The sequence below is a fragment of the Silene latifolia genome, chromosome 6, assembly GCF_048544455.1.
Source record: "Silene latifolia isolate original U9 population chromosome 6, ASM4854445v1, whole genome shotgun sequence".
NCBI lineage: Eukaryota > Viridiplantae > Streptophyta > Magnoliopsida > Caryophyllales > Caryophyllaceae > Silene > Silene latifolia.
The window spans coordinates 113959484-113981566 of NC_133531.1; the positions used below are offsets into that span (position 1 = coordinate 113959484).

General features: G+C 36.8%; 1 non-coding gene across 1 annotated transcript; it reads right to left on the reverse strand.

Moving 5' to 3' along the window:
- Nucleotides 1-6278: 6278 nt before the first annotated feature.
- On the reverse strand, nucleotides 6279-6385 carry LOC141589325 (small nucleolar RNA R71). Its single transcript, XR_012520269.1, has one exon. It is a non-coding gene; the product is annotated as a small nucleolar RNA R71 (small nucleolar RNA).
- Nucleotides 6386-22083: the final 15698 nt, after the last annotated feature.

Consider the following 22083-nt stretch of genomic DNA (forward strand, 5'->3'; position numbering starts at 1 on the left):
ACCGTGACTTAAATATTTGTCTGAGCTTGCTCCTTGTCAAAACCTTTAATCTCTTAAGGTCCTTAGATGCTATAACTTTGAATATAAGTAGCTTGTTCTTGCGTTCAACTGACTATATTGTTTATAGTATTATGTTGAGGGGGAACTCGTACTTAGTCACAAAACGTAAGAGACTTGTCATCATCAAAAAGGGGGAATTTTTTGGATCATATAGCTATATGATTTGTTTTTATAATGACAAGTGTGTTTTATAGTGTATACTCTTTACTCGTAATCGTTTGTTAGTCTTTACTAGATTTAATAAAGGTTACAATAATAGCAAGCCATATTATAGTATTCGGGGCTATAACTTTGAAGATTTGTGAAGCATCATTGAAGGAATGTTATAGCTGCTTGAGCTATAACATTAAAGATTCTTAAAGCATCATTGTGACTACTTCAATCACAAGTATAATGATCACTCAATTAAAAGACATGATCAAGTCTATAAAAAGCTCAAGATGAAGAGCTTATGATCAAGATGAAGAGATGACCCTACTAATGAAGATCTCCAGGAAGATTAGCTAGTATAGGACTTCATCTAATAACGGTATCTTTGAAAGTAATATTGGGAAGGTAAAGTTATAGTTATTTCACCTATTACTTTACTTACCAAGCTTAATGTTATCGTCATTTTTTCTATAACTTTAGGTTGCAATTTGAAGGCACGATTTTAGGATTTTAAAATCAATTTTCGAAGGCTCAAATCATTTATATATTTTTGAAAATATGTGTGTATATGATTGAGATGAGATAAGGGTTTAATTAGGTTGAATAATTTACATCTATCCTATTGGTTAGTAAAGCGACGTATGGGTTGTCATGCTACCTAGAGTTTGCTAAATTATCTAAACATAAACCCTAATTAACCCATATTCTTTAATTTGGTTAGGGGTTTTGAATGAGTCGGGCTTATGAGCCGTCTCTCATATTGAGTATACTCCTTGCAGAAATAATCTACTAGGTTAAATCTAGAATAGATTGTCATAAGATATTTTTATATCTTAAACAAGTAATTAGATTTATCCTATTTCCTTAATTGAAATATTTTATGGATTAAATTAAGGGAAGATAAGATTTGTTTCTTATGAAACAATTCATCATGCCTCACGGCACTATTAGGGCTTCGATCAAAGCCTAGTTGTCTCCTCTATTATATATACACATGTGCTTCGTTATTTCAAATTAACATTTCGCGATAATAAAATTCTTTTGTAAACAAATCAAGTCCAATTCTTAATCAAGTCATTTATTTGTTTTTGCAATTCGAAAATTTTTACGAAAAGTTGTGCTTCAATTTGCTTATTATTCCGTAAGATTACGTTATTGGATAATAGTACTTAAATATTGTTTCTTACTTGTTCAATCGTGTGAACACTTGAGGAACAATCAAGTGCTTTATTATTAACATAAGTTAGACAAAAACCGAGTATTTAACGGTATCAATTGAGTTACAACTAGAGTTAGTTGTACGAGTGGGTTAGTAATTTTGTAATCCGTAGAAAGGTACTAAAATTATTAATCGAGAATAGTAGACGTAGGTTTCGACTTGTGAAACTGAACCACTTCAAAATCACGTGTGTCACTCATTTTCGTTGTTTATTTCTTTACGTTTTAACCTTGCTTAGTTAATTAGTTAAAGTCTAATAAATAAACTTTAATAATTAATTATTAATCCACGCTCATACGGACATTCCAAAAAGTGGGCTAAAGTTTTAATACTCAATTCGACCCCCCCCCCCCCCCCTTTTGAGTATTTCAGATCGATAGACTCTTCAACTATTATACTACTTCTAATGAATACTATCTCATGCTGACTCGACTCCGGGTCTGAAACTCGCCTCGTCTCCCGCGTGACACCAAAACAACTTGTACTTAACCTGTTCCCCATATGATCGGAAATATCATATCGATCGACACATGCCACCCCGAAAATAGGTGACAAATACACTGACGCACAACACGTCAGTTTTAATAAATAAATATAAGACATGACAAGTGAATATGCAACATGCCAATTATATGAATGAGATGCTATCAAACAGCCACCACCACCACGGTACCGGGACACGCCCAGACATACCGACAACCACACTGGTACCGAGACGTATACCAACAACCACAAACAAGTACCGGGACATGGCCACACGTACCGGGTCCGGAAGCCAACCGGATCCCTTGCCAGATGTCGTGTCTCAACCACACGAGTCCCTCCGAACTCAAGTCATTAATGTGCATATCCGTCTTGGAGTGGGAAGCTCCAAGAGGCGACTCAAGTGTAAGACGGTCTCCCAACCGTCTTTCGTCTCCTGGACAACAACACATCCTCCACATACACAATAATAACCATACATGAAATACAACCCAGCACATCATAATCATCCTCTTAATGATGCAATTAACTACTAAACATATTATAATGCAAATGCCCTAAATCATGTGAGACTAATTACAATATCAACATAAACAATACCACATTATTAAAACCAAGTAGGATTAATATACCTTTTAGCATTCTTCATGAGTTACCCGAATCCCATACGATTCCATCTTGCAAAACCGTCTTAATCCTATACAAACCATGTAACACCATCATAAATACTACCTATTCTATTACATAATACAAACCCCTTATTATTACCCATAATTACCCATATTACATATACTAATTACTAACTAATTAACCCAAGTGAAACCCCCCAAATTTAGGGTTAAGACTTAAACAAGGATGAGTGAAAATCGACTTACAAGTGTTGGTGATGAAGAATAAGGTGGCATATTCCTTAAAGCAAGCTTGAATCCATGGTGGAAGAGGTTTATGGGAGTTTTAGAGAGAAGGGAGAGGATTTGGAGTGAGAAAGGATAATATAGAATGAATAAAGATGAGGTTAGAGATTTCTTATCCCGATTTGTGATTCAGCGTCACTCGACCGAGTGTGAGTCCAATCGACCGAGTGGCACTCACTCGGTCGAGTGAATGACTCATTATGTCTAATATTACTGCACTAGGTTTAGTCCAGGCTCACTTGGTCTAGTGTATGGTCAATCTCTCATTCTTGAGTGTATCTCATCTCATTCGATGATCCTCTCACACATTCCAAGGTATGTTTGTGGGTCCCAAAAGGTACGGGTATTACAAAAGTTCTCAGGAAAGAAAGGAGACTTGAGAGTTGGTAACGAGACAGAGAGAGAGAGAGACTTGAGAGAACGGTGAGAAAGAGAGAGTAAGGTGAACTTCGGGGATGAAGTTCATTTTAGTGGAGAAGATTATAATACCCGGATACTTTGGGACCCATAAAAGTACCTTGGGATACGTGAGGAGACATCAGCACTAGTGGAAAACTACTCGGAAATAAGGATGATCATATACTAGACCAAGTGTGACCTAGACTAGGCCTAGTGGGGCTGTAGTGGATCGAGTAGAGTGTTTACTTGATCGAGTGGCAGGAACTCGGTCGAGTGGATGAGCACTCGACCAAGTGAACTTGGCACTCGACCGAGTGCCACTGAACTGTACCCAATAAACACCAAATTCGGGATCTTATCTATCTTATCCAAATCATTCCATTCTTATTCCTTCTTACTCCAAATCTTCTCCCTTATCTTTAAAACCTTCCTAAACACATTCTTATAGGATTCAAGCTTGGATTAGGGGATTTCTCATCTTGTTCTTCATTCCTTTCACCTTGTAAGTTGAGATCCGCCGTTCTCTAATTAGTATGAACTTTAAATTTTGGGGGTTTTCTTTGGGTTTATTAATTAGTAGTTAGTATATGTAATATGGGTAATTAATAGGTTATAATAAGGGGTCTTGTAGTGTATAATAATGGAGGATGTATTGTGACAGTATTATGTGATTTGTATAGGATGAGACGGTTTCATGAGACGAAATCGAGTCGGATTCGATTAGCTTGTGAAGATTTGCTAAAAGGTAGGTTTATCCTACTCGGTTTAAATGATGTGTGTACATTTTTGTGTGTCTTTTATGTCATTAGCATATTATGAGTTGTATTGCATCACATGGTAGTATTTGAGGACCTTGGTGAGTCTCTTATGTCGTCGAAAATGTATTATAACATGATATTGGTTGATGACAACTCAAGGAATCGGGATATTTGAGGAATGGGTGTTCATGGCATGTTTTGGAAGTGTACTTCATAATTAGTCTTACTTGATATGTTGTGTTGCATATTGTATCTTGGTTAATTTCGTATATGTTGTAGATGTGGTGGTGATGTGATCAATATTTGAGCATATTTAGTCCCCGAATTAGCCTCGTTCCTATGCTTTTTAGTGCATATTTGGGTTATTTACTATCTTTAGTCCTTTGTTTTGCATATTGTTTGAGGTTTTGTTTCCTTGGTAGGAGAGGAGTGCAAACCTTGCATTTTCATGGCAAAATAGAGCTAAGTTGATCGAATCTAATGACCAAGCATCAAAGAAAAGACAAGACTAAAAGGCCTTTGTACATAATGAAGTAGATGGGCAATGATGAAGAAGATCTTTGCATCCCCGACAAAATCCCGGTGGAAGAAGAAAAGAAGAAAACGAAGCTGAGTCCCAGGACGCCCGTCCAGAAGCTTCCCAAGACGCTCGTCCAAGCCACTCAGCCGCTCGTCCAGCAGCTCCCCAATCTGCCCGTCCCGACCCTTGGACGCTCGGATTCTACTCCAGAGGGACACGTCCTCTTCTTTCTTCATTTGAGATGCGCATATTTTTGGAAGACTAGCTAAAAGGAGACCCGCATCTTTTCTTGAGAGGAGCGATTCCTCAAGGACTTAATCGTCATTTAAACCCTTAGTAACCCTAATTTGTGCACCTAGGGTTAATGGGTAATTAGGGGAAACCAACATGGCGGATGATTCATGCTTAATTTAATATGTTTTCATAATCTATTTGCTTGCTTATTGTGATCTCAACTTATGCACATGTTATGTTTGATAAAATGCGAGCCTATGAATCCTTGCATTTTTTACCCATCACCTACCTTTTCAATGAGACTTGTAAGACATAAACCAACTCGAGTCTCATTAGACCATACATATAGTTGAGTGGGGAGGATTAAGTCGCCTTGTAGGTGTTGTACAATCTAATCGATTCGGCTCCGGGACCCAAACCTTCCTAGGATTGTAAGATATAAACCAACTCGATCCTATCACAACAATAATTGCTTGCTTATAATTTGAGAATATGTTTGTATGATCAATTCCCATGAATCCCCTATGAACCCATGACACCCTAGTGCTTTTAATCAATTGTTTACATCTCATTTTAGTCATCTTGCTTGTTTACTTTTATTGTTATTTAGTTTAGTGATCTTCTCATCTCAACCCAAATCTTGACACCCCTAGACACCACTACTTGCAATCGAAAATCCTACATCAATACCCGTCCCTTGGGATCCGACCTTTACTTGCCTCTTTACTAATAGTAGAGTTATTTGTGAAGTTATAAATATTGTTTTGGTCTAGATGCTCCTAACGACAAGTAACCGAAATCTAAGTTCAAAGCGGACCGACAAAAAATGGCGTCGTTGCCGGGGACGGTGTTAACTTGATTTGATTTTCTTTGATTGTTATTAGTTGTGTCTTTCTTTGCCTTGGGGAAGTAAAACTCCTCAAGGTTTGTTCTAATTATTTTCGAGTTGTTTGATATTTTGCATGTCTTGAAGATCACAAGGTAACTTGTTACCCATTTATCACGAAATTGAAAGGACTTTGACAACTAATAGAAGACTTGCTAGAAACATTTTGAGAGGTATTGGTGAGGTTGTAGATATTCAACCAAATACTATTGAGTTCATCAACCCTTTTGCAAGAGAAGGTGAGGAGAACCCAGCATAAAATCAATCACGCAATCAACCCACAATGCCTATATTTTCATCACATTCTGTACCAACCGAGGAGAACCTACCCAATGGTACTCCCACACCACAACACTTAATCCGAAATTTTATTGCAAAATCCGCATTTATCCAATTAGTCGAAAGAGGCCAATTTGGGAGGATGCCTAGTGAAGACCCTCATTCCCACATGGAAACTTTTTGTGACTATTGTAATGCGATTTCACAAACCGGAGTGACTCAAGACCAAATTCGATGGGTCTTATTTCCTTTTTCTCTAATTGGCACCGCAAAACAATGGTTGAAAAGCCTTGATAACGCTACTCTTGGAATTGACTCTTGGAAGAAGTTGGCTCTAGCTTTCTACAAAAAATTCTACCCTCCGGAAAAGACTAACATGCTAAGAGTTCAAATTACGGGTTTTAAGCAAAGGGACGAAGAATCTTTGTATGAAGTTTGGGAGCGATTCAAAGGAATTTGTCGCTCATGTCTTCATCATGGACTTAGAGAGCGGTTCTTGGTACAACAATTTTGGAATGGTCTTTATGAAAACTAAAGAAACATTCTCAACATGGGATCAAATGGTATGTTCACCGAAGTTGACGATAATCAAACTTGGAATAAGATTGAGGAAATGGCGGTCCATAATTCACAATATAGTAGACCTCGCAAGGCTACTAGAGGATGAAAGCATGAAGTGGACTCCATTACTCAATTGGGTGCTCAACTTAGTGCTCATATTGATACCATCAACTTGAAGTTTGAGAAGGCTATGGCTAAGCTTGAAGAAGCCTCAAAATCACCAAAGCATCATGTTAATGCCATGGTGGCATCTTCATCAATCCCAAGTGGGATATGTGAGAATTGTAGAACTTTGGGACATGACCAAAGTGAATGTAGGAAAACAAATGAGCAAGTGAATGCTTTTCAAGCATACAAAAGTGGTACCACTTATTCCAACTATTACAATGAAAACACCAAATTCCACCCAAATCTCTCATACAAAAGCCAAAATGTTCAAAACCCTCAACCAACATACACCCCACCTCCCATGAGAAACCAAAATCAAAGACCCTTTTACAACCAAAACCAAGGTTATTAAAATCAAACTCCATACAATCAACAAAATGACCAAGGTTTTGATGTTCAAAAAGCGGTCCTCCAATTGCAAAAGAATCAACAAGAATTTTTCACTCAAATACAAAAAGATAGCCAAGCAAAAGACATCACCATCAACAACACCCTAGCCCACACAAAAATGTTGGAAACCCAATTGACCCAACTAGCATCTTCAAACTCTCAAAGGCAAAAGGGGTAATTACCACCTCAAAGTAATCCCCCGAGACATGAAACTGTTAGTGCCATTCACTTGAGGAGTGGTACGAGATATGAAGGACCAAAGAAGCAAGTTGAGGAAGAAGTTGTGGAAGCTAGTGACAAGGAAAGAGTTGTGCAAAACTCTAGGGAAGAAGAACCCACCAATCAAGAAGTTTCAAAGAAAAGTGAAGAAAAGGCCAAAGAGAAGGAGCCCATTGTGATTAGACTTCCATTACCGCGTCGTCAAGCTAAGCCTAAGTTTGATGACCAACTTGGAAAATTCATGGAGATTGTAAAGAATTTAGAAGTCTCGATTCCTTGCACGGAATTGATCAATCACGTTCCGGCCTATGCAAAGTACATGAAGGACATCCTTACGAAGAAGAATTCAATCCGGAAGCTTGAGACTATTGCCTTCACTAAGATGAGTAGTGTCATCCTTCAAGGGAGCGCACCTCCAAAATTCAAGGATCCGGGAAGCTTCTCCATTCCATGCACTATTGGTGATACTACAATCAACAAAGCTCTATGTGACCTTGGGGCAGTGTTAGTGTCATGCCATTTTCGGTTAGCAAGAGGCTAGGAATGGGAGAACTCAAATGTACCAACATCACGCTTCAAATGGCGGATAGATCAACAAAGACACCTTTAGGGATATGGGAAGATGTTCCCGTGAGAATTGGAAAATTCTTCATCCCGGTGGATTTTGTTATTGTTGACATGGAAGAAGACTCCACATTCCTATTATCTTAGGAAGACCTTTCTTGCACACCGCGGGAGCGGTGATCGATGTAAAGCAAGGAGAACTCACCCTTAAAGTGGGAGATGAAACCATCACTTTCAATCTTGACAAGACCATGAGAGCTCCCCGATTGCATGTGCCGTGCTTTTTGGTTGATCACTATAGTCGGAAGGATGATAGGAAGAAGTTGGAATGGAAAAAGAAAGTGGATGATGCTCCATCAAAAGAGCAAGGAAATAGAAACAATGAGAGTTTGAAAAGCTCACTCATGACAAGTGAAGAAGATGGCCTCATTGGCCAAGACACGAAAGAAGGAGAGTTGTCTCTATCAACTCAAGAAATTTTTAATGATCAAGTAGATGAAGTTTGCGGTCTTTGGGATGATGAGTTCGAAGGGATATTCAATCCCTATATTGGTAATGCTATGAACCAAGACCATCATGGAGAACAACAAGTGCAAAAATCTATTGAGGACCTTTATCATGATAATGAGCATGCTTTCGACTACTTCTTCAAGGTGTTGAGTAACATCAACAACACCTTGAACATGACCCCTTGACATCTCACATTGGATGAGAGTTTGGTGGAGTCCTCCCTAAACCACCATTTGTAAATATTCTAACACCCTAACTTGTATTTCAATTATTACATTGCATTTTTGTCATTTTTGGGTTTGTATTTTTGTGCCTTGATCAAGATATTCATCATTTTGAGAGAAGTGAGGGAGGGACTTATGATTTTATTAATGTGTAGTGCTTTACCTTAGTGTGAGGATAGCAATTGCCTAGGCTATTCATGCCTTTGTAGTGCCCCTACAATGAAGAACACGAGAATTGAAGAATGAAAATGACACGGGTCATGATGTGCCCACGGATGGACCTGAATCCGTGTGGTCAAGGAGGAATCCGAGCGTCCAAACGAATAATCTGCTCGTCCTGAAGAACCCGAGCGTCCAAAGTCAACAGACGCTCGTCTGGTAGAGCTGCAGAATACAAAAAAACTGGTCTGTAAAAGAATCCGAGCGTCTCAGCTGAGAATCCGCTCGTCTCATTCTGGACGGTCGTCCTTCACAAAAGACGCTCGTCTTTTTAATGGCAAAAATCTGGGATTTTATCTGTAAAGGAATCCGAGCGTCCACTCAGAAAGACGCTCATCCCTACCCAGGAATCCGCTCGTCTTAGAAGCAAGATGCTCGTCCTGTGGCGTCTTTTCCTGAGCCAAACATTGAAGAATCCGCCCGTCCCGATGCCTGGTCCGCTCGTCGTCTGCTGCACTTTCAAATATAACGGTTCATTTAAACCCCTTTTCTCCAATTCATTCTCATTTCTTCAACATACAAACACTACCCACTACCCAAAAACCCTCATCCTCTCCATCAACAAAAGCAAATTTCCTCAACCAAATCAAATCCAAACTTCCTCACAACAAAAATTAATCACTCCTTTTGCAACAACAAGTGATTCAAACACCAAATCTTCAACCTTTGAGTCGATTTTTAGGATACAAAGCAACATTCATTCATCCTAAATCGATTTGAGTATAACTAAAAATTGAAGATTTCAATCTCTCATTGGTGTAATCAAGCAAAGGAGAATGGCAAAAACTAAAGGAGGTAACAAGACACTCCCAAAGAAGACACTTTCCAAAAGGCAACTAGCTCTTCAAGCAAAACAATTGTCAAAGGCATTAGTAGTCCATGAGGCAAGGTTGGAGGTTCAACAACAAGGTTCCCCTATGGAAGCTACAACATCAACAACTCCGGTCATTGAACAATTATCCAATTATCCGGAGGTAACTTTCACTTACGACTCTCATAGGGAGAAATTCATTCTTTTTGCTAAGAAAACCATCATGCCTACTAAGTTTATTTGTGAAAATGCATTGTCAAAATTGGGTGTTCTTGAACAAACCAAAACCTTCTTTGAGTGTATGGGATTGGGTAAATTGTTTACAATGAAGGAATTGACATACCCCTCCCTCACCTTGGAATTTTTAAGTTCTTTGAAAGTCACAAGGGTGGAGACTCGAACCAACATCGAGTTTCGTCTTGAAAATGTTGATAGACGCATAACTTATGGCGAATTAGGTAAGATATTAGGCCTTAGTGATAATCCGAAATATACAAAGACTCATATCAAGTATGACCCCGCTCCTCTTTGGATGGCAATTTCCGGAAAGAAATTCGTGCGCTTTCATGATTGTCGTGCTCTCTTAGTCCACCATCCGGGCATTAGAGTATGGCATAAGGTCATTGGGAATACTTTGATAGCTATAAATGGCACAAATCATCTTACCAAACTCGATTGTATTCTTCTTGAGTCGGCCTTGAACATTGGGAGGGAATTTACCAAGCCATACAATGCTTTAAGACTTTTGGTTGAACGGTGGCTTAATGTAGATTGTGGCAAAGAAGGCGCCGCCTTTATTGTCAATGGAGGACTAGTTACCCATTTGGCTAGGCATTTTAACCGGGATTTCAACAACAACAACACTTATGTGCCGGTTAAAGGAGGCCATCTTGTTGATAAGGACACCATGATTCACAAGTTCAAGTGGGCCAAGCACGACACTCTTGACGACAAATATGGGTGGTTAACAAATGAAGCTAGATCCTTCACCTTGCCTTCCAAAATTTGCCGATTGAATGTTCACCGACCGAACTACCTTCTCCCACTCTCCGAAGAGACCGAGTATATCATTCAACAATAAAGGGGAGAAATTGCTGAGCCCTCCTCCTCCATTATCACCCCACCTTACCCATTTGAATACCAAGAGTTCAAACCCAAGGATGTCGAAGTGGGAAATGAATACTTGACACTACTCATGAGGGAAATGCACAAGCAAGCTTACAATGATAGAGTGGATGCTTACAAGGCCCAATATTCGCCCCTCCTACATCTAGCTAAGCAAGGACTTCTTGATCCGTCTTATCCTTTGCCTAGTTGGGCGGATAGGGAAGTATTCTTTCCTAGCATTCCTGGTGGTGGTAGACCGGGTGGAGAGGAGATGGTTGTTGGAGATGGTGGTGAACAAGAAGAGGTTCAATAAGAAGAGGTTCAAGAAGAAGAAGCTCAAGAAGAGGAAGAGGAAAGTGAGGAAGAACAAGCAAGTGAAAGTGTGAGTGGACATGATTCCACATCTATAGAGGTTGATGATGCCTCAAGAGATGATGATGATGATGATGATGATACAATGGGTGAGGATTAGCAAACTTTAAAGGCTCCTACATTCTTACACCTCCCTTATGGTTTATCTACTTCTCTTGTTTTTATTTTATCTTGATCATTTACTTTGTGGAGTCCTAGCAACATTAGAGGACTAACACCTTCGCTTTATTAAGGTGTTCTTTATCTTTGTTCCCAACTTGTAAAATCCAAAATGACAATCTTTAGTTTCATGCATTGCATTCCATGTGCATAAACTCCCCCGAAATTCATGACATTAGAAATAATTTTTATTTTGGTTTGGGTAAGTCCATGCATATGTATCGGGAGCTAATTTAAATTATGCTCTCCGCCATAACAAAAACACATGCATCATGTAGTGTAGCTTAGTATAGCTTGCATTTAGTTTAGAAATCATGCATACTCATTGCATAATTTCCTATCGTATTGGCCATTGAGGACAATGCCCATACTAGTGTGGGTATGGAAAATTCTAACTTGACTTTTATTCAAAATCCAAAAAAAATCAAAAATCCAAAAAATTTGAAAAATTGAAAATCCAAAAACATGTTCATTCCTTTTTAGTATAGATTTGTCTATATTGTTTTGTATATATTGTGTTTGTTCATCCCTGTTCACATTGATTGACTACGCCACATCCGAGACATGAGGATATTGAAGACCGCATGGTATGATCTTTCCAATCTCCTTTTTCCTCTTTATGTTAATGACTAGGTGGCTTTATTTTGATTGATGCGGTAAAAACAATGTGAATTTAGGATTGCATTTAGATTATTTGGCATACTAGTTGGTAGAAGCATATGCATTAGGATGTATATATGTTAGTTGCATCATGGCATATAGTTGCATTTAGGAAACAATTTTGTGAAACCGTCTATTTGGGAAGCTTGACAAGTGTATATAGGCCCTAGTAGATGTTTTTTCTTCTTAAGACTTTGCTTGTTAGAATACTTGTAAAACACCCTAGGATATGTCATGCTAGTATCCTTTGACCCATGGATTAAGGCCTAATCAAGAGTACCTTGTGGTGTGATAACTCCTTGGCTGCCGTTTATTCCAAGGTGACCCTTGAAACCATGCAACCATCATTCACCCATGTTCTACCATACATTTTGTCATCAAAAAGGGAATGGGCACAAAAATTATTCAAATTGAGTTCAAGAAATGAAATGAAAAGTCAAAAAGTTTGCAAATGCATCAAAAGAAAAGAGGAGTAACAACAATAAAAAAAAACTCTTATGCTTCAAATATAAGGCACCCTCGTTACTAATTGGGGTGACTTTGAAAATGTTCAAAAGAAAATGCAAAAAGTTGAAAAGTTGTCAAGTATTGAAAAGCCAAACATCAAAAGAAATGGCAAAAAGAATGTGTTCTCAAATGTCAAATGCCACAAGAAATTGGGGGGGGGGGGGGGAACAATAACAAAAAGCAAACTCCAAAATGAAACTCAATTACTATTGATCCCTTATCCATCGTATCCATTTTTGTGCATGGTAGAGAGAGGACGACCCTTCTTCTTGTCTAGGCAATAAGGGGAATTCTGCGATCCTCCAGTGTTTCTAACACCATAGGGAGTTTATTCTTGACAAAAGCATTTAACGATTGAGGACAAAGGTACCCTAGCTTGACACAACTTGGAGATGATTTATTGGTATCCTTCTAGGCTTAGTAGTTTGAAGAAACCATATCTATGAAGGAGTGTGTACCCTTGAATTGCTTCCCCTTTAGATAATTTCCGCCACTTAGATGAGGAAAGTGGCTATTCTTTTGTAGATGCATCTATTACTCGATTTTGTGTGCTTTAATGCTTGGATGTGTCGCCATTTTGGCAAGACCCACCTTGCCTTGCAAGAAGGCGTCCTACCTCATGGTTGTCTTGTTGTGAGTTGAAGGGCCGGAGTGAGACCCGCTAATTGTCTCATATCGGCTATATTAGTAGGATAGTTTAAATAAGGGTCCTAGTTTTGTCACATCTTTACTCGGGACGAGTAAAGGTTCGGTTTAGAGATATTTGATGTGATCAATATTTGAGCATATTTAGTCCCCGAATTAGCCTCGTTCCTATGCTTTTTAGTGCATATTTGGGTCATTTACTATCTTTAGTCCTTTGTTTTGCATATTCTTTGAGGTTTTGTTTCCTTGGTAGGAGAGGAGTGCAAACCTTTCATTTTCATGGCAAAATAGAGCTAAATTGATCGAATGTAATGACCAAGCATCAAAGAGAAGACAAGACTAGAAGGCCTTTGTACATAATGAAGTAGATGGGCAATGATGAAGAAGATCCTTGCATCCCCGACAAAATTCCGGAGGATTGTTGGAAGAAGAAAATAAAAAAAAAAGGAAGCTGAGTTCCAAGACGCTCGTCCAAACCATCAGGACGCCCGTCCAGCAGCTTCCCAGGACGCTCATCCAAGCCACCCAGCCGCTCGTCCAGCAGCTCCCCAATCCGCCCGTCCCGACCCTTGGACGCTCGGATTCTACTCCAGAGGGACACGTCCTCTTCTTTCTTCATTTGAGATGCGCATATTTTTGGAAGACTAGCTAAAAGGAGACCCGCATCTATTCTTGAGAGGAGCGATTCCTCAAGGACTTAATCGTCATTTAAGCCCTTAGTAACCCTAATTTGTGTACCTAGTCCCCACTATAAATACCTCATTAGTCTAATTAGATTATCATGTTCTTCTTATCAATCTTTAGTATAGTTTATATTATTCTAATCCCTCTTTAATCTTGTAATCAACTTCTAATCAAATAATAATACAAATCTCATTTCCTTAATTTCTCTTTTGTTCATCTTTTATTTTGGGTAATTGAAGATTATTTGGGTTTATTGGGAGATTGACAACCTTCCATCAATCATCAAGTACTTCTTTTATTCTTTGCCTTATTAGTTTGGAATCATCATTAGGTATAACTCTCTTAATCCATTTTTAATTATTGTTAATCATCTTCATTTATTCATCATGTTTTGGTTTGTTAATATGATTGACAACCTTGTTAACTTTTTAAACTTGATAATGAGTGAGTAGTTTCCTTAACTAGGGTTAATGGGTAATTAGGGGAAACCAACATGGGGGATGATTCATGCTTAATTTAATATGTTTTCATAATCTATTTGCCTGCTTGTTGTGATCTCAACTTATGCACATGTTATGTTTGATGAAATGCGAGCCTATGAATCCTTGCATTTTTTACCCATCACCTACATTTTCAATGAGACTTGTAAGACATAAACCAACTCAAGTCTCATTAGACCATGTATTAGTTGAGTGGGGAGGATTAAGTCGACTTGTAGGTTTTGTACAATCTAATCGATTCGGCTCCGGGACCCAAACCTTCCTAGGATTGTAAGATATAAACCAACTCGATCCCTATCACAACAATAATTGCTTGCTTATAATTTGAGAATATGTTTGTATGATCAATTTCCATGAATCCCCTATGAACTCATGACACCCTAGTGCTTTTAATCAATTGTTTACATCTCATTTTAGTCATCTTGCTTGTTTACTTTTATTGTTATTTAGTTTAGTGATCTTCTCATCTCAACCCAAATCGTGACACCCCTAGACACCACTACTTACAATCGAAAATCCTACATCAATACCCGTCCCTTGGGATCCGACCTTTACTTGCCTCTTTACTAATAGTAGAGTTGTTTGTGAAGTTATAAATATTTTTTTGGTCTAGGTGCTCCTAACGACAAGTAACCGAAATCTAAGCTCAAAGCGGACCGACCAGGTGGTTATTGAGGAGATGTAAGACGGTTGAGTCGCCTCTTGGAACTTCCCACTCCAAGAAGGATGTGCACATTAATGATTTGAGTATGGCGGGACTCGTGTGGTTGAGGCACGACGTCTGGCAGGGGATCCGGTTGGCTTCTGGATCCGGTACTACGGGCGTACCCCGAGTACCTATTTATGAGGTGTGGTGTCGTGGACGTGTCCCTGACACCGGTGGTTGTGGGTACATCTCGGCGTGTCCCAGTACCGGCGTGGTGATGGTATAATAGTGTCTTATTCACATCTTTGGCATGTTGCATACTTATCATATATATATTGTGTCGTGTCTTATCTTTATTTATTGAAACTGACGTGTTTGGGTTGTGTGTAAATTGTCACCTATTTCCGTGGTGACTTGTGTCGATCCATATGATATTTCCGATTATATGGGAGCAATTTAAATATAGGTTGGTTTGATGTCACGCGGGAGACAGGACGAGCATCGGACTTGGAGTCGGGTATCATAGATAGATAACTTAGATAGTAGGCAAGTTGTATAATGTCTAGTTCACATCTATTATTCATTTATTCAATCATTTGTAAACCACTAAACTTGTTATTTATTTAAGTTATTCTTTAATTGAAGTTTTGAAACACTGCCTCGGGAAACCAAGATGGTAACATCCTCAAATTACCTTGGCTGGGTAAGAAGGAGGTGTTACAGCAATATAACATATGACAGGATTCCTTATCCACGTAACCCTGTTTCATTTATTCCCTTCTCTCTATCACTCCAAATCCTCTCCCTTCTCTCTAAAACCCTCCTAAACACTTCTTCATGTGATTCCAGCTTGGATTAGAGGATTGTAAACCTTATCCTTCTTCCTTCCACCTTGTGAGTAAGATCTACGTTTATTCTTTCTTCTACCAAACCCTAACTTTTGGGGTTTTTGTTATGGTTAATTAATTAGTAATTGGTATGAGCAATATGGATAATTAAGGGGTAATAATAAGGGGTTTTGTATTGTGTAAATAGTATGAGACATATTATGATAGTATTATCTGATTTATGTAGGATGAGATGGTTTTATGAGACGAAGTCTTGCTTGTCTTGGATGGCTTATGGAGTATGCTAAAAGGTAGGTTTATCCTACTCGATTTTGATAATGTGAATACTTGTTGATGTGTCATTTGCCATTGTCTTCATGGTACGAGTCAGTTTGCATCACATTATGATATTGGGTTGTTGTGAGTCTCACATTGTGTTGGAAGTGCATATTAACATGATATCAGGTTATTGCGACTCTAGGAGTCGGGATGTTTGAGGAATTGACATTCTTGATATAATGGGAGTGTGTCTCATGATAAGTCGTATATTGACATATTGTATTGCATTTTACATTTATTGTGTTTATTGTATATATTGGAGGATATAGTGGAGATGTGGTGGTTGTTGAGGAGACGTAAGGCAGTTGGGAGATCGTCTTACGCTTTGGTCGCCTCTTGGAGCTTCCCACTCCAAGAGGGATGTGCACATTAATGGCTTAAGTTATAGAGGGGCTCCTGTGGTGTCATGACGCCTAGTAGGGGTTCGATTAGTGCCGGGCTCAGTACCACGGGTGTGTCCCGAGTACCTATTCTACGAACTGTTGTCCGCTGTTTGGTTGGCGGTGCTACGGTGCCGTCACCGGTTGTGGTACTGTGTGTGTGTCCCTGGTGTTGGTGGGATAATTGTGTAGTTGTTGTGGATGTTGCATTGTGTCTTATGCATTTTATGTCATATTGCATGTTCGTACATTTGCGTGTTTAAGTATTTATATTGTTGAAACTGGCATGTGTTGGTTGTTGTATTTGTCACCTATTTTCGGGGTGGCCTGTGTTGATCTATATGATATTTCAGATCATATGGGGAGCAGTTTAAGTACAGGTTTGCATTTGGTAACGTGTGGGATCATGGGTTGAGAGATGGAGTTGGAGTTGAGTTGCTTGGTCTTGTTGTAGATAGCATAGATGTAGTTGTAACCAAGTATATGGATCACTTGTATTTCATTTGTTCATTTTGTGATCCACTAAACATGTTATTTATATAAATGTTTCTTAATTGTAATTCCGATCTCACTGCCTCAGGAAACCGAGATGGTGACATCTCCCGATTACCTTGACCGGGTAAGAAGGGGTTGTTTGGAGCCATAAGTATATTATACAACCAGTTGTATTGGTTGTATAGAATAGAACTAGAGGTGATCAAGAGCGGGCTTGGGCCGGACATGGATGGGCCTAGACTTAAAAAAATTGTTCGACGGGCCTAAATTTGTTATCCGTGTCCATTATAGCGGACCTAGTTTGATTGTCCATACCCGCCATCAATATAGACGGGCCTACCCGTGAGCTTGACAAAAAAAAACTCTATTGTTATCCTAAATATGTAGTGGAAATCTACAATGGAAAATGTCAATCCATACATATATGGTTTAGCAAAGAAAATCGCTCAATGGTATTGGATGATTTATTAAATAATTATCGGATTGCTTCTCCTTAAGGCAAAGATTAAGGAATTATGGCTACACTCTTTTCCCCTTCAACTAGGTTTTTTTATCCCAACGGGTTTTTCCTAGCAAGGTTTTTAACGAGATAGCAGTATAAGCGCATTATTACGCTATAATCATGATCATCAATATTGTTGAGATGACAATTATTGTAGACATATAATGTTATGTCATTTATTGAGGCGAAACTCCAACATAATTATGGAGGTATTATTTGAAATGAAGGTTCAAGAGTTATTCTGAAATGATCATATCCAGATTGTGAGTTCCGATAAATTATGATGATTGAAGTTATCAAGAATCAATACATATATATAAAGCAAAAACTTTTCGAGCGATATTAGAGAGTAAAGCGTTTTTAGAAATCCTAACAAGAGTAGATTTCGAAAAAAGCTAAATAAATAAAATTATCCTAATAAAAGTAGATTTCTTAGTATTTAAAACAAATTTCAATAAATTATCCTAATATAAGTAGATCAAATATATTTTGATAAAATTATCCTAATATAAGTAGATTAAAATTATCAAATAGATAATAGAAATTCATAATAGTTCAAGTTATCACATTTACTTTCCCCACTTATGGTCTCATACATTTTTAGTTTGTATTCTCGCATTAAAATTCAAGAAGTTGGCGAATAAAAGATGAATTTAATTAATAAAGTGTTATGCTAAGATGATGTAGTGTAATCTTATGTAATTACACGAAGTATAAATTAGGATTTCATCAAAATGTAATCAGTAAATAATCATTGGAGTGTGTGTATAGAAATCATAAACATAAATGCCTTTATATACATTCAAGTTATCAATACATAAAACATTTCACTAATCTATATATGTTACTATTTTTGTTTAACTAATTTACTTTCTATAAGAATGTGGAGATCGTTAGATGGAGGAATGAAACCGAGAAAAACTGAAGTAGAATTTGGGGGTTTAAACAACTCAAAGCTTTTGTGTAACAATGAAACAACTCAAGTGTTATTCATATGATGAATTGATGATCGGTTCTAGACTCACGCATTAGTAGTATTATTTAATTTCAACCATTACGAAATAGTAGATACTACATACTCAAAATACACTATGTAACTAATTATATGGTATATTAATGTCAATACACCTTATTCATATACTATACCTCAGATTTCATTATAAAAATTAACTGAAACCTAAAAAATGAGCTTAAAAGATAACTAAAAATTCGGAACCGATCAGTTAACCGATTAAATAAAAACACCTTTTTTTAGCTAACCGAAAGATAGCTTTTTTTTGATAATATGACATAAAAGAACATAATAAGTACTCCATATTTAATATTATAAATTGAAGTATTAAAAAAAAAGGTACCTTATTTCTCGCTCACATCTTCGCTTATTATGGTAAATAATTTATCAACAAAATACTTACAACAAAAAAGAAAAATGAAATTTTGTTCAGATAAATTTAAGCTTATTTTTTTCGAAACAGAGCCTAAATATGATATTTTTAATTTCATGATCTCTTAACCTTCATAATACCAAATTAATTTCTTTTTGATATTTTTTTTTGCCCTTGTTTACTTACTTTTGAACCTATTGTTAGGAGTTAATTTCATGTTCCATTTTTAATTTTATAAACTTGATTAATAAAATAAATAGCTATTGGTTCAGAATAAATATTAGCAATGAGACATTGTTCTATAAAGTACGTATATATCATAATCATGAGAAATAAAATAAATAAGCAATTGGTCAAAATAAATAGCTTTCCATATAAGAAAATTGTTAACTCTACAATAAGAAAAAAACAACTTTGATCAAAAGGAAAATCAATCACAATTGTCCAATTATATCTCTTTTGTCTTAGATGCAGCGAATATAAATAAAGTTTCAGACTCAAACTGAATTTTAAATCATGTCAACCATGAATGTTAGCTAGACATGGGTAAATAAAATATCAGAAATATTTGAAAACTATAGAATAAGCGAGAATATAACATTTATATAGAATGAACTATTTTAAGATCTGCACAAGTTGATCTATGGTTTTGATAAATTTTACTTGTGACAACTAAAGGCATGTAATTTTTCTAATTAATATGGGTATGAGAAAGCCTACATTCGTCCTGACCCTTCGCCCGTATAACATCCTTGCTTTTAGGAGTCGTTTTTTTCCTATTATTCGAGACTTGGTAGAGTATTTTAGTCTCGTTAAACTTTGGAGCAAAATTCATTTTCTTTTAGTAATTTCACACTAAGTGTACGTCATCCTCTTCGCAATGATCCTATGGATTGCTTTTGCAGAGTCGTCAATACATTAGTTTGACCATGATTTTTGACATAATAATCAAAGTTATCAACGACGTTTGACCCTTGAGAAGCAATTGATGGAAAGATGTTTATTAAGAAGGGAAGGGAGTATACATGATCAATTTTTTAACATAACTCATAATGGTATGTTCTACCAAGTGTGGTATGTCGGTTATGTTGTTGAGGAATATCAACTCCGTAAGAGGACTATCTAAAGATATATTGTCTTATTATCAATCGCCTTGGGAAATTCGAAATAGAAAGGAAGATAATTACGGGTGCCAAAGTTGGCAAAAGGTAATGAACCGAGCATATGAATGACTTCCTCGGATATAAAGAGTCCTTTCATTCTTAAGCGAAGACAATATACATTGAGGCTATGCTACGCTAGACAATAAACAAGAGTCAGAGACAATCACTTAATCATGTTGGAATTTATGTGCTGAAACGAGTTTTTAGCAATGACCACCTTTACGTAGAAGCGTCAAGAACAACGTCATCCAAGGGATTAAGGTTCTTATCGTGATAGAGATCAAATGTATCAAGGCCAAACGAAGGACATTCTTTACAAAGAAGTTGTCATAAATTTATCAAATTATGTGTCATATTATATATTTTGCATGAAGCTTTTAAGGACAAGTAGTCTTCATTGTAAATAGTCAAATACTATATCTGTTAAAAACTGATGACGCGCGAGATTATAAGAATAATAACTCTACAATCCAATTATATTTGTGGATGGTATACAACTGATATAGTTAATACCAAATGCCAACATTTTTGTTGCGTTTTTGTGAGGAAAACTGATGATTAATCACTCTTCATCTAAATCAACTCCCGAAATTTTGTTTGCTCTCATTTTCAACATGGTTTGACTTTTTGTTAAATTTAATAGTTTTCTATTACCAGACCATGGTAAGGTAAACCAACGTTTCAGCGTTGCCATAAAATACTAACTTGATAACTCAACGGTTTTAAATGATGTCATAAAACTAATAAATGATGTTGCCCCGTGCTTTCTATGAAATAGAATCACATATATTTTTTATTGTTGTTTAGAGACTAATAATTCTATTGGAATTCAGTTTGGATTTGAGGTTGTGAGAAGTTTATAAGGAGCAAATACTCTTAATTGTAAATATATATAATCAAGGTAAAATTATGTTTAAGAGATTTAACATTTTCTTTAAACAGACTATATATAATTATGATAATTGTTGTTTTATATAACATCATTCAGTTTTACATAGTTGTTGTAGGTTAAAATAATTTACAAGACTCATAAAGGTCTGTCTCCGTTATTAAGGATTCATTTTGGTGAGCTCCATCATGTTGACAGAGAGAGCATTTTTTATTGAATTAAAAACCAGGTGTGCTTGCGACAATGAAAAAGCAAAGTACATATTATAACTAAATCACTTGAAGGTATAAGTACTATTGAATGCAAAAATTTTACGGTAAAAGTACTAATAATTCATCAATCAACTATACCAACCATGAATTTTTTTCATCAATGATTCAACGTAGTTAAACTTTTTTGTTAACTTAAGAATATATTTTTTATAGCTAATCCTAATAGGAGCCCCGTGCATCGCACGAGCTTTCCAACTAGTTTCTACTAATTGAAGATATCAAGTTATCAACGAAGATGGATTATATTTCAACAATCGAGAAGTTATGTCTAAGTATGGATCATTTTAAGATAAAATCAAGTTATGTAATCATCAGGGGGAGTTGACACGCGCTGTACTCTTTTTCCTTATCCATGGTTTTGTCCCACTGGGTTTTTCATGGAAAGGTTTTATCGAGGCAGCTATTATTATGCGTGTTTGAAGATTATTGTACTCTTTTCCTTTCTAGAGTTTTTCCCGTAGGGTTTTTCTAGTAAGGTTTTTAACGAGGTATCTTCTTTAGTAATGGACATCCAAGGTGGAGTGTTATGAAATATTATTATATGGATGTCCATATCTTAGAATACTCTAGAATATATTGTCTTATGGAAACTCCGTCCCATTGTATTGTGTATATATATACATATATCCCTCATAATAGAATAAGAATACAGTTGTGTCTCTCTCTATATTCTCTCTAACTTTCTCTCTACAATTCTCTTGTCTTTATTTCACAACACGTTATCAGCACGAGACTCTAATCGATTATTCATTATTATTTAGATCTGATAATCGGGAGGTTATTAACAAATTTTATTAAATTATTCATTTAATCCAGGTATGTTTTCATCATAATTATCTATCAAATTATTTATAGTGCTATGAAGAATTTAGCATTATATTTTTGAAATTTATACGGACTAGATACGTGAACATTGTTTTCGCTTTTGTTTTACGGTGTCAGTTTGTCGAGCCATGATACTCCGTTGTTACCATCGCCCATCA